This window comes from Dreissena polymorpha, chromosome 1 (assembly GCF_020536995.1).
Source record: "Dreissena polymorpha isolate Duluth1 chromosome 1, UMN_Dpol_1.0, whole genome shotgun sequence".
In the NCBI taxonomy this organism is placed as follows: Eukaryota; Metazoa; Mollusca; class Bivalvia; order Myida; family Dreissenidae; genus Dreissena; species Dreissena polymorpha.
This window is the reverse complement of record NC_068355.1, coordinates 9195111-9209487: the sequence shown is the minus strand read 5'-3', so window position 1 is coordinate 9209487 and position 14377 is coordinate 9195111. Positions and strand designations below refer to the sequence as shown.

At 39.8% G+C, this 14377-nt stretch overlaps 1 protein-coding gene across 1 annotated transcript in view; it reads right to left on the bottom strand.

Moving 5' to 3' along the window:
• LOC127870426 (neurofibromin-like) overlaps positions 1-14377 on the bottom strand; it is a 173567-nt gene that overhangs the window by 19474 nt on the left and 139716 nt on the right.

Sequence of the window (14377 nt, the reverse complement as noted above, 5' to 3'; positions counted from 1 at the left end):
TATGTGTGTATGACTTTGTCAACATGGTGACGAAAATAAGATTTTAAAAAGAGGATAAATTACATGCTCACTTCTAATGTCTATCCGACCTGTATGACAACAGATCCATTTATAGCACTTGGGGTGGTGACCCAGAAAAGTAAGTAAATACGAAGATAAAACATTGTGCAATTATTGTTCTTTGTGAGTTGATGTATTTATTAATGATTCATGTTAATTGGAATGAATATGTGGTTAATTTTCACCTGTATGCCTCTTCCAGTAGGTTAAACATGTTTGCCATAGGTAATATTGCGTTCGTCTCAAGGGCTTATTGCGTAGAAACACATATTTTACTGTGAAATCTATTAATTGAACGACGATGAAGATAGCCTTCCATTATTACAGAATTACCTCATGTTTTCACTATCAAGTCATTATGCACCTTGTAGAAATGTTGATGATATAAAGCCAATTGATAATGGAAAATTCTTAATGTACTGTCAAAAGAAGTTATTTATATTGTTACATGTTCAATTTCATTGTGGGAAAAGATTTTATGACATTTTCATTTAGAAATTTTATTTACTTTGAATACTTAGGGTCAATCTATGGCAAAGTCAGGCCTTGAAAAAAAATCCAGAGCCACTCACCCTATAGGGAGAGTAGGTCTGACAATCCACTCGCCCTTCACTTTAATCTTCTTGCCTTGCATTTAAAACAAGATTTGGTTTGCATGTATATATGGACAAGGCCTTTCCATACCCACACAAATTTTGACCCCTTTGACCTTGACCTTTAACTAAGGTCCGTGTTTTGGTTTCGAAATCTGAAGCGACATAGAAGTTATAAGCATTTTTTGAAACCTAAACGCAAAGTGTGACAGACAGACAGACGGACAGTGTGATCACTATATGCCCTCCTTCGGGGGCATAAAAACAATTAAACAATTCATTGTACACATAACACTTCCAGTAAATGGTGCATGATTGTAGTTCTGACATTCTTCAAAACATTAATTTTAATGTCATGATTGGCCAGACCCATTATTCTTAAAATGGAAATCAAAGCAGATTAATTGATATCTAAATATTTACAACAAGAGGGCCTGAAAGGCTCAAAGTCGCTCACCTGAGATAACAAGATATTATTGGGACAAATCTTCTGACCAAGTTTCACGAAGATCGGAAAATAAATGTGGCCTCTAGAGTGTTAACAAGGTTTTGCTATAGCCATAAAAGGAAAAATGCCCCGCCCCCTGGCAGCCATGTTTTTCAACCAACCGGCATCATTTTTGAACTCGTCCAAGATATTATCGGGATGAATCTTCTGACCAAGTTTCATGAAGATCGGAGAGTTAATGTGGCCTCTAGAGTGTTAACAAGATTTTACTATAGCCATATAAGAAAAAATGCCCTGCTCCTTGGAGGCCATGTTTTTCAAGCAAACATAATTATTTTCAAACTCATCCAAAATATCATTGAGACCAATCTTCTGACCAAATTTCATGAAGATTGGACAATAAATGTGGCCTCTAGAGTGTTAACAAGGTTTTACTATAGCCATATACAGCCATACAAGAGGGCCTGAAAGGCCCAAAGTCGCTCACCTGAGATAACAAGATATTATTGGGACAAATCTTCTGACCAAGTTTCACGAAGATCGGAAAATAAATGTGGCCTCTAGAAAGTTAACAAGGTTTTACTATAGTAATAATAGGAAAAATGCCCCGCCCCCTGGCAGCCATGTTTTTCAACCAACTGGCATCATTTTTTAATTCTTTCAAGATATTATCGGGATGAATCTTTTGACCAAGTTTCATGAACATCGGACAGTAAATGTGGCCTCTAGAGTGTTAACAAGATTTTACTATAGCCAAATAAGGAAAAATGCCCCGCCCCTTGGAAGCCATTTTTTTCAAGCAAACATAATTATTTTCGAACTCATCCAAGATATCATTGAGACCAATCTTCTGATCAAATTTAATAAAGATTGGACAATAAATGTGGCCTGTAGGGTGTTAACAAGGTTTTACTATAGCCATATATAGCCATGTAAGTAAAAATGCCCCGCCGCTGGTGGCCATGTTTTTAAAGCAACCAAAACCATTTTCGAACTCATCCAAGATATCATTGGGACAAATCTTCTGACCAAGTTTTATGATGATCGGAAAATAAATGTGACCTCTAGAGTGTTAACAAGGTTTTACTATAGCCATATAAGGAAAATAGCCTCGCCACTCAACCAACCGGCATCATTTTTTAACTCGTCCAAGATATTATTGGGATAAATCTTCTGACCGTGTTTCATGAAGATTGGACAATAAATGTGGCCTCTAGAGTCTTTACAAGGTTTTACTATAGCCATATAAGGAAAAATGCCTCGCCCCTTGGCAGCCATGTTTTTAAACCAAGTCCAAGTGCAAGTCCAAAATTTATTGCATAAACATTATACAATGTCAAAGCACACCAGCATCATCAACCAACCGGCATCATTTTTGAACTCGTCCAAGATATTATTGGGATGAATCTTCTGACCAAGTTTCATGAAGATTGGACAATAAATGTGGCCTCTAGAAAGTTAACACGGTTTTACTATAGCCATATATAGCCATATTAGGAAAAATGCCCCGCCCCTTGGCAGCCATGTTTTTCAAGCAAAGGTTACCATTTTTGAACTCATCCAAGATATCAGTGGGACAAATCTTCTGAGCAAGTTTCATGAAGATCGGAAAATAAATGTGGCCTCTAGAGTGTTAACAAGATTTTACTATAGCCATATAAGAAAAAATGCCCCGCCCCTTGGATGCCATGTTTTTCAAGTAAACATAATTATTTTTAAAATCTCATCCAAGATATCATTGAGACCAATCTTCTGACCAAATTTCATGAAGATTGGACAATAAATATGGCCTCTAGAGTGTTAACAAGGTTTTACTATAGCCATATACAGCCATACAAGAGGGCCTGAAAGGCCCAAAGTCGCTCACCTGAGATAACAAGATATTATTGGGACAAATCTTCTGACCAAGTTTCACGAAGATCACAAAATAAATGTGGCCTCTAGAAAGTTAACAAGGTTTTACTATAGTAATAATAGGAAAAATGCCCCGCCCCCTGGCAGCCATGTTTTTCAACCAACTGGCATCATTTTTTAATTCTTTCAAGATATTATCGGGATGAATCTTTTGACCAAGTTTCATGAACATCGGACAGTAAATGTGGCCTCTAGAGTGTTAACAAGATTTTACTATAGCCAAATAAGGAAAAATGCCCCGCCCCTTGGAAGCCATTTTTTTCAAGCAAACATAATTATTTTCGAACTCATCCAAGATATCATTGAGACCAATCTTCTGATCAAATTTAATAAAGATTGGACAATAAATGTGGCCTGTAGGGTGTTAACAAGGTTTTACTATAGCCATATATAGCCATGTAAGTAAAAATGCCCCGCCGCTGGTGGCCATGTTTTTAAAGCAACCAAAACCATTTTCGAACTCATCCAAGATATCATTGGGACAAATCTTCTGACCAAGTTTTATGATGATCGGAAAATAAATGTGACCTCTAGAGTGTTAACAAGGTTTTACTATAGCCATATAAGGAAAATAGCCTCGCCACTCAACCAACCGGCATCATTTTTTAACTCGTCCAAGATATTATTGGGATAAATCTTCTGACCGTGTTTCATGAAGATTGGACAATAAATGTGGCCTCTAGAGTCTTTACAAGGTTTTACTATAGCCATATAAGGAAAAATGCCTCGCCCCTTGGCAGCCATGTTTTTAAACCAAGTCCAAGTGCAAGTCCAAAATTTATTGCATAAACATTATACAATGTCAAAGCACACCAGCATCATCAACCAACCGGCATCATTTTTGAACTCGTCCAAGATATTATTGGGATGAATCTTCTGACCAAGTTTCATGAAGATTGGACAATAAATGTGGCCTCTAGAAAGTTAACACGGTTTTACTATAGCCATATATAGCCATATTAGGAAAAATGCCCCGCCCCTTGGCAGCCATGTTTTTCAAGCAAAGGTTACCATTTTTGAACTCATCCATACATGCCATAATTTTTCAGACCAATTCCGGGACATTCAGTTAAATTGTCCGGGACTTTTGCCGATTTTCCGGGACATGTATAAAATGTAGCGATATTTATAGACATATGCATTTTTGGTACGTTTTTGTTTTGTTTCGCACCGTTAATTGCAAAAGTTCGAAAGCCTATCCGAAATACACTTGATCTATTAACGTCAAATTAAACATTACTACTTCCGTTACTAGATACAAGCCACGTGTTTTTAGTGTAAGCGTTCTAAACATAGATGGTGACGTCACTGCGTTATTGTTATTAAAACCGGTGTGTAACGCGTAGTTGTTGATACGCCTTTATTCATTTATAACATTTATATAATAAAAAATACAACAATACAGTACTGTTAGATCGTCAACTCAAATCAATTCACAATACATACAACCAATCACAATGAAACAAATACATCAAAACCGTACCGGTAGATCGTCAACTTAAAATCCGAACAGTTTTTTACTCAACTTCTTTGTCGGTTAAACGTGCGAACATAAACTGCTTTTAATTTTTCACTCAGCGATGTTAGACTTCAGATGTGTGAACAACTATCCTTTGCCCTTACGCAGCGGGAAATAATGACGTAGTAGATTAAAGTCAATTAACAACCACATTAAACAATGCCGCCTTTTCGGTTTGACCGCGAACGTGAAACAATCGATATGATAACAGGACCCCTGTTAATTGATCGATTTTGACACGTAGTGTAGTCTGCCTATTCGGGTAGGCATTGTCATGGAGACGTTGCAGATATACACAGATTCGAGGTGCAGTTAAGCCTAAGATAAGGTACATGTATATATGGATTTTGTAAATTCCGGGACATTTGACAGCGGGACAAGTTCTTTATTTCCGGGACTGTCCCGGACAATCCGGGACGTATGGCATGTATGACTCATCCAAGATATCAGTGGGACAAATCTTCTGAGCAAGTTTCATGAAGATCGGAAAATAAATGTGGCCTCTAGAGTGTTAACAAGATTTTACTATAGCCATATAAGAAAAAATGCCCCGCCCCTTGGATGCCATGTTTTTCAAGTAAACATAATTATTTTTAAAATCTCATCCAAGATATCATTGAGACCAATCTTCTGACCAAATTTCATGAAGATTGGACAATAAATATGGCCTCTAGAGTGTTAACAAGGTTTTACTATAGCCATATACAGCCATACAAGAGGGCCTGAAAGGCCCAAAGTCGCTCACCTGAGATAACAAGATATTATTGGGACAAATCTTCTGACCAAGTTTCACGAAGATCACAAAATAAATGTGGCCTCTAGAAAGTTAACAAGGTTTTACTATAGTAATATTAGGAAAAATTCCCCGCCCCCTGGCAGCCATGTTTTTCAACCAACTGGCATCATTTTTTAATTCTTTCAAGATATTATCGGGATGAATCTTTTGACCAAGTTTCATGAACATCGGAGAGTAAATGTGGCCTCTAGAGTGTTAACAAGATTTTACTATAGCCAAATTAGGAAAAATGCCCCGCGCCTTGGAAGCCATTTTTTCAAGCAAACATAATTATTTTCGAACTCATCCAAGATATCATTGAGACCAATCTTCTGATCAAATTTCATGAAGATTGGACAATAAATGTGGCCTCTAGAGTGTTAACAAGGATTTACTATAGCCATATATAGCCATATAAGGAAAAATGCCCCGCCGCTGGTGGCCATGTTTTTAAAGCAACCAAAATCATTTTCGAACTCATCCAAGATATCATTGGGACAAATCTTCTGACCAAGTTTTATGATGATCGGAAAATAAATGTGACCTCTAGAGTGTTAACAAGGTTTTACTATAGCCATATAAGGAAAATAGCCCCGCCACCGTGGTGGCTATGTTTTTCAACCAACTGGCATCATTTTTGAACTCATCCATAATATTTTTGGGATAAATCTTCTTACCGAGTTTCATGAAGATTGGACAATAAATGTGGCCTCTAGAGTGTTTACAAGGTTTTACTATAGCCATATATAGCCATATTAGGAAAAATGCCCCGCCCCTTGGCAGCCATGTTTTTCAAGCAAAGGTGACCATTTTTGAACTCATCCAAGATATCAGTGGGACGAATTTTCTGAGCAAGTTTCATGAAGATCGGAAAATAAATGTGGCCTCTAGAGTGTTAACAAGGTTTTAGTATAGCCATATAAGGAAAAATGCCCCGCCCTCTGGCGGCCATGTTTTTCAACCAACCGGCATCATTTTTGAACTCGTCCAGGATATTATTGGGATGAATCTTCTGACCAAGTTTTATGAAGATCAGACAATAACTGTGGCTTCTTGAGTGTTAACAAGATTTTACTTTAGCCATATATAGCCATATAAGGAAAAATGCCCCGCCCCTTGGAAGCCATGTTTTTTAAGCAAACATAACCATTTTTGAACTCATCCAAGATATCATTGAAACCAATCTTCTGACCAAATTTCATGAAGATTGAACAATAAATGTGGCCTCCAGAGTTAACAAGGCAAATGTTGACGCTGCACAACGCACAATGGACGACGGACAAAAAGCGATCACAAAAGCTCACCATGAACAACGTATGTTGTGCTCAGGTGAGCTAAAAAGTGGTTTGTATGAAGAAATTGATATGGTTGGGTTTATATACATGTATTGGCAAATGCTATTTAAACATCATAAGCACCAAGTTTATAACGCGGTTCCCTTAATAACCCAGTTTGCTTAATTGGAACCCCTTGAATGCGGTATATAAAAGTTGTATATTACCCAGTTTGAACACAAAAAGGAACACTCAGCCCACAATTTACCTCCTTTTAAGCAGAAACACTTAATCTTTAATTTAACTCCCTGTAAACCAGCAAGGAAAACTTAGCCCCAAATGTTCTTTACTTAAGCGTACAAGGAACACTTAGCCCTCAATTTAGGTCCCTTTAATCCCAGAGGGGCATTAAGCCTTCAATTTACCTCCATTAAAGCCCATAGAAACACGCCATAAATTTACCCGCCATAATTTACCTCCCTTTAAGCCAAGATGGAAAACTGCCCTAAATTTACATCTCTTTAAGCCAAGAAGGAACATTCAGGCGTAATTCGACCTCCCTTTGAGCCCAGATTGAAAACTCAGTCCTAAATTTACCTCTCTTATTTCCAAGAAGAAACACTCAACCCTAAATTTACCTCTCTTATTTCCAAGAAGTAACTCTCAGCCCGTAATTTACCTCTCTTATTTCCAAGAAGTAACTCTCAGCCCTTAATTTACCTCTCTTATTTCCAAGAATTTACACTCCTAAATTGACCTCTCTTGAGCCCAGATGGAACACTAGAATCAAGTTACCTCCCTTTAAGCCCAGATGGAACACTCAGCCCTCAATTTATCTTCCTTTAAAGCCCCCTGAGTTGATGTTGGTATAATTTCCCATTTATGTGTCGCAAAAAAGTGATAATGAGACAACATGTGTTTGTATTTATGTCAGATGTGCAGCAAAGTTGGTCAAGAAATGCCCAAATTCAGTTTTCAATCTAAATTTAAACACGCGTGGGTCACAAGTAAAACAAATTTTCTTAAAATAAAATTCATTTTAATTATTAAATACTTACCTACTATCCCTAGCTATACCTTTCAATGTGGGTTAGCTTCTCCAGAAATCTTCAAGCGCCGGAATTCGGCCACCTCTCTAACTGAAAACAGATCGGGTTAAACATAGTACAATGTAACCTAACCGGAAATCAAGAACTGCAACTCATCTTACGTTTCATGCATTTATGAAAATATTAAACGATGAGCGGGCAGGGAGGGGGTACTGATAGCAGGTAAGTATTTAATAATTAAAATGAATTTTTTTTAAAGAAAATTGTTTTAATGTCATAAATACATACCTGCTATCCCTAGCTGATTTTGTAGCTGTGGCGGCAGGTTCTCGTTATATTTTCCCATCACAGCAAAAACCCATATTCAGGTTTTTCAGCCAGAGATAGTAGAAAAATGTCCTCATATAATCTTCGTTAGTACAGTATTGTACATAGTTTCTGGATAGCACCAGTACATTTATGCCATGGAAGAAACTACTGTTTGAGCAACAACAAGAGGACCCAACATATATAATTTGTCCTGTTGACACTCAAGAGAACGAAGATAGAATGAGGAAAAGGTGGTTGGATTCCTCCAGAAAGCAGCTTGAAGCACTTCCGAAAGTGGAACATTATTAAGATACGCCCACGAAGCCGAAAGAGCTCTTAATTCATGCGGTCTGATCTTAAAAAAGGATAAATCCCTAGATGAGAGAGATGAATACGCCTTCTTAATAGTCGAGGCTACCCAACGAGAAATAGAAGCGGCAGACACATCCCCCCCCTTTTAACGGAATGAAAAGTCTCTAACAAGAACCACGAATAGACTTTACTCTTTTAAGATAGAATTTTAACGCCCTGACCGGGCAAAGAAATCTATCATCATCTTCATGTCAACAAGTATTAGAAAGACTTGGAACTTTGAAGGGTTTAGAAGCCATAGAGGGGAGTTGATTTTTAGCAAGGAATCCAGGTACACATAACAACGTTACAGATCCATCTGAGGAATCAAAACGAAGATGACCATCCTTGAATTTCACTTCTCCTCTTGGCTGAAGCCATAGTAAGAAGGAAAACGGTCTTCCAAATTAGGAACTGTAAAGAAGCTTGATCTAGAGGTTCATATGGATCCTTGGTAAGAGAATCAAGAACACAAGCCAAATCCCATTTAGGCGCCAGTGTATGAGAAACAGGATGTTTAAGTTCCATAGATCGAATCAGTTCCGAAATCGCTGGATCAGCACACACTTGTGATAATTTAGTAAAAGCCAATGTATGCGAAATCATAGATCTATATCCTTTGATGGAGCTAAGAGAAAGTTTCTTATCATCAAAAAAGATAGATGAGAAAATCTGCTATGCGTGTAGCAGAGGGATTGAGGGGATCCATTTTCCCTCGAATACACTAATTAGAGAAGAGTTTCCATCGAGCATCATAGACTGCTCTGGTGGACTTTCTCTTTTCAGAAGCAACGAGGTTTGAAGCCCTGACAGAAAAGCGTTTCTTCTGCAGAGATTGCCTGATAACGGCCAAACGTGTAAGTGGAACATTGCTGGATCCGCATGAAGTCTGCCTTTTTGAGACAGAAGATCTGATCTGTGAGGAAGTGTCCTGGGAAAATCGTACAGGAGACTGAGAAGATCGTTGAACCACGATCTCCTGGGCCACCAAGTGGCAATTAGGAGTATGCGACACAAACTCACCCTGATTTTCGCCAATATTTGGGGAATCAGAATGGGTGGGGGCGTCCAGTTGGTCCCAATCAAAGGAAAGCGCGTCTACTGCCCACGCTGCTGGATCATAAACCGGACTCACATACAGAGGAAGTCTGTGATTGTGTCTGGTTGCAAATAGGTTGACTAGAGGATAACCGAACATGAGAAAAATCTGACTGGTCACTTCCTGATGAAGTGTCCACTTCGATGGAAGTAATTTATATTTGCGAGACAACCCATCTGCCAGGGCGTTGAGATGACCTGGAATATGTTTGGCCAGAAGAAAAATGTTGAGCGTCTTGCAAAGAACAAGTAATTCCCTGGTTTCCAGATACAGGGAGTGAGAATGTGTTCCCCCCTGTGCCTGAATGTAAGTCACAACTGATGTGTTGTCTGTTGACACCATCACACAAGAGTCTCGAAGATGTGACTGGAAATGAGATACTGCTAGAAATACCGCTCGCATTTCTAGATTGTTGATATGCAGTTGTGACTCCTGATGAGACCACGACCCTGAAACTGTCAGACTGAGTGGTTCCAGATGAGCACCCCACCCTTCCTTGCTCGCGTCCGTCATAAGATACAAAGACGGTTGCGGAGGAAGAAGGGGCACTCCTGCCAAGATAGTCTCCTCGTCTAGCCACCACTGAAGATGTGGTATTAACTCCGGAAGAATAGGAATCTGTGATAACAGATTGTCCTGAGACCATTTCCAACAAGCTGAGAGGTAATGCTGAAGAGGACGAAGGGACAGACGTCCTAATTGCACAAAGTCTGCTACTGAGCTCAGGATACCGTTGAGAGATAGGAACTCTTGAGCTGTTATATGAGATTGGGACAAAACCCAATTGACCTTCACCAGAAGGTCTGATATACGTTGACGAGACACTCTGACTTTGTTGATGTGAGTCAAGAAATTCATTCCCACAAAAGTGAAATCTTGAGATGGAATGAGGTCTGATTTGTCTGCATTTAAAAGGAGCCCTAATGATAGGAGTTCCTTCCACGACAATTCCAGATGGTGTAGAAGCAATTGACGATCGAGCTGGTGTAACAGCCAGTCGTCGAAGTACTGAAGAAGCAGAATACCGTAAACTCGAAGATGTGCTCCCACTGTAGCCATAAGCTTGGTAAAGACTAGAGGGGCTGTTGCCAACCCAAATGGCATCGCTCGGAACTGGTATACCTGGCCTAAAAATGCAAAAAGAAGGTACTTTCGGTAGCTGGGATGTATAGGAACATGAAAGTACTCATCTTCCAGATCCAAGGACACCCCCCCATTGCAGAGGTTTGATGGAATTCCTTATGAAGGAAGGAGTCTCCATCTTGAAAGATGGTTTGAGTAGATACATGTTGAAAACTTTTAAGTCTATTACTGGTCTCCAGGAACCATTTTTCTTTTGAACAAGAAAAAGACGACTGTAAAATCCTGGAGAATAAGGGTCTGTAACCCTTTTTACCACCTGTTTTTCCAAGAGACCAAGAATGGACACTGGAATCTGTGGATGCGGAGCTCTACAGGGACGCGAGAAAGTGGAGGTCTGTTTTGGAATGGAAAAGTCAGGCATTCTGTAACTAGAGAATGAACCCAAGCGTCCGAAGTTATACGAAGCCAACGAATTGAAAAATGTAGAAGTCTGGCCCCTACTGGTATTTCCGGCATCAGAGGAGAAGGCGGTAGAAAGGGTAGGTACCTAGGGCTGGTAAGCAGGAGGTCCTCCCTTGCAGGTAAAAGGTTTGGAATAACTCTCATTCGGCTGAGACTTGTTCTTCCTACCAGATTTCTTAACAGAAGATTTCTGAGAAACAGAAGGTCTGTTAAATGAAGACTGTTTGTTAGGAACTGACCGAGGATTCAAGGAAGGCCTTTTAGAGAAAAGGTTATTCCTCTTATCCTTCTTAACTACTGGATTTGCCATTGGTCTAGAAGCAGGTCGCTTAAAGGCCCCTTGGCGTTGTCCAGAGTTGTTTCTAGCTAAAGAAGCATGAAGTTGATCATCTTTGTCCGCTGAAATTGCGTCTTGTATCCTTCCACCAAAAAGAAATCCTGATGAGAGAGGTGCTGTTCTGATAGAATTCATACCCGGTTCTAATAGAAAATCTTTAGGTAAAGAAGAAAGGATAAGATCTTTACGAATCCTAAGCATCTTTGACATTGAAGAAGCAGCATTATGTGAAAGGGACAATGTCGTTCGTGAAAGATGAATAAACAAATCACGAAGTTCTTCAGGAACCGAGTCTGACCAATCACACACCAACTGCAAAATAGTTGCTAGCATGAGATCTATCTGGTTGGTAAGACCTAAAGATCTGCGTTCTCTCACTTCCCAACGTTCCAACATTGAATAAGGAACAGAAATTAAGTTGAAGAAGTAGGCATATTAAGCAACAGCTTATTCATGTCAGGATCCTGAACCGGTAATTTGGCAAAATCCAAGCCGGAAGTTGGATCTGGTACAGGAGGCTTGTAGCTTCTAGTACGTACATTATGCTTAGGATCAGAAAAATCCTTAGGCACTTTCCACATTTCTCCTCGTTTTGGAATGGTCTTATTAGCTGATTCCAACGATTGAAAAACTGATAATACAGTATATAGAACCAATAGGAAGGCGTGTATCAAGGCGAGACGTAGCCTTAGAAAGCCTGTTGGGATCAAATGTACGAACTAATTGTTCCGTGATAGAGATCATCGGATTAGTAGACATCTCCGCAGGTCTTGGGCAATATTCATCACCAAGAGTGTGAAATATCAGTTCATAGATCCTATTAATTGATGAAAAATATTGATCAGTGTCATCATTGGAATCTGCCTCTGAATCGGCCTCATTGTCTACAACACCAGCAGTGTGCAAAGAATCGGCGGAAACAGAAGTGGAAATACTAGGCTTATTATCATGCACCAGATTACGAGTATCTGGTAATGATGAACGACCATCTACACAATCAACACCCTGATAATTAAAACCGGAAGATGACGGTAAATTATCAGGATTGACTGGTACAAATTGTCCATACGAATCTTGAAGCCATAACGTGTCCGGATTAGACGGTGCCCCAGCAGGAGGTACCCGAATAGGTAGTGTAGCCGATACCCGTGGAGCAGAGTAAGTATCTGTAGTGGTGAGAAAAACACCAGAAGATAATGACTGTGAAGTAGTACCAGTCACAGCAACATTTGTTAATGTTAAACTGGAAACTGGATCTGGTACATAGGGTACAGCAACATTATAATCCAAGACAGGATAGTACTGTGTAGGATAAGGGTAGTCAGAGGGACACTGTCTACGTGAATCATGACGACGAGTTTTATCCCTACGATGCCGAGAAATAGATCGGCTTCGATGGGAACGATGTCTCGTAGAATAACGTCTCCTAGAGTCTCGAGATGATCCGTATCGATCATATCGACGCCGTGAATGAGGGCTACTCGATAAAGGAGATCGTGTACAATGTCTACCTCTATTGTCAGTACTAGTTGACGATCCAGATGCCTTTGAAGAAGAAGAAGAGGAGGAATAGTCCGATGATGATGATCGATGTCTCTTTCTTGATCGATGACCAGTGACCGGTGATCGTTAGTACTGACCGGTGACTGTTGACCGGTAGTATTGACTGGTAACCAGACCGGTCCCTGGTGATCGGTGGTATTGGCCGGTGACCGGACTGGTCACTGTTGATAGATGACTGGTTACCAGACCGGTGACCAGACCGGTCCCCAGTGCCATGGACCGGTGACCTGACGGGTCCCACGGACTGGTGACTGGACCGGTCCCTGGTGACCGTTGACCGGTACCACGGACCAGTGACCGGACCGGTCGCCGGTCCGCTACCCGGTGACGTACCCGTCATACTATGACCAGTGTTGTCACCAGGCAATGACCGTATGGCGGCTGCCAAATGGTCCGGCATCGGTCGTAGTCCTTGACCAATGCCATCGGGCATAGACCGGTTGACCGTTGTCACCATATGGTCTGATGTTGATCGACTTTCTAACAAAGTTAGCCAAGTACGATCTCCAACTTGCCCTATACTCGGTGACTGATGCTGCAAATTCTTGTCCGTAGTCTGTAAAGTCACAGGGAATTTCTCATCTGATGAAGGTTCATCTGTCTGTTTTCTGCTCAGAAACGTTCTGCGACGGATTGCTTTCTGCCACGTCGCATTGTCCCATGCACTACAAACAGAGCATTTATGATCAAATGTACAATTAGTACATGACAAACAAGTCTTGTGGGAATCCCACGAAGCCTTTATGTGACCACATGAACCTCTAGTTTGTAAATTTATTCTTATTCTGAAAGTAGAAAAAGAGAAGAATCCACTTAAGAAAACAGTGTTAAACGAACAAAATAACTGAAATATTCAGTTAAAGTATATACACTGTACAATATAGTCAATAACTTGTTGACAAAATTCACGGTGCTAAAATCCTGAGCACATGTAAAAGAACGGGAAAATGTGAAAAACAATTTATTATCAACAAATTAATACAAGAAAAGATTTCTGAATGAAGTAGAAACGATAAATTATACAATTCATCAATTTCAAACCCAATTCCACCACGCAGAATTGAACGAAAAGTCCAAATTTAAAGCCAATAAAAAATGGCGATCTGCACGGTGTGTCTCCAAAAAAGTAAGATGAGTTGCGGTTCTTGATTTCTGGTTAGGTTACATTGTACTATGTTTAACCCGATCTGTTTTCAGTTAGAGAGGTGGCCGAATTGCGGCGCTTGAAGATTTCTGGAGAAGCTAACCCACATTGAAAGGTATAGCTAGGGATAGCAGGTATGTATTTATGACATTAAAACAACGTTACCATTGCATCATTGTTTACAACCCCATTTGCATGAATGATGAATAATCATGTCATTACCTGTTTACAATGGGACAAGCAAACAGACAGGACATAGCAGCGTAATGTTTTTTGCAGCTTTATTTTCTATCAATATCTATGCATATTACTCGAAAAATTTCAATAAACTTACATCAAGCTTGATAAAAACTCCTTTCGTTTTTAATCCACAAATCAGCCTTATTTAATTCGCTCT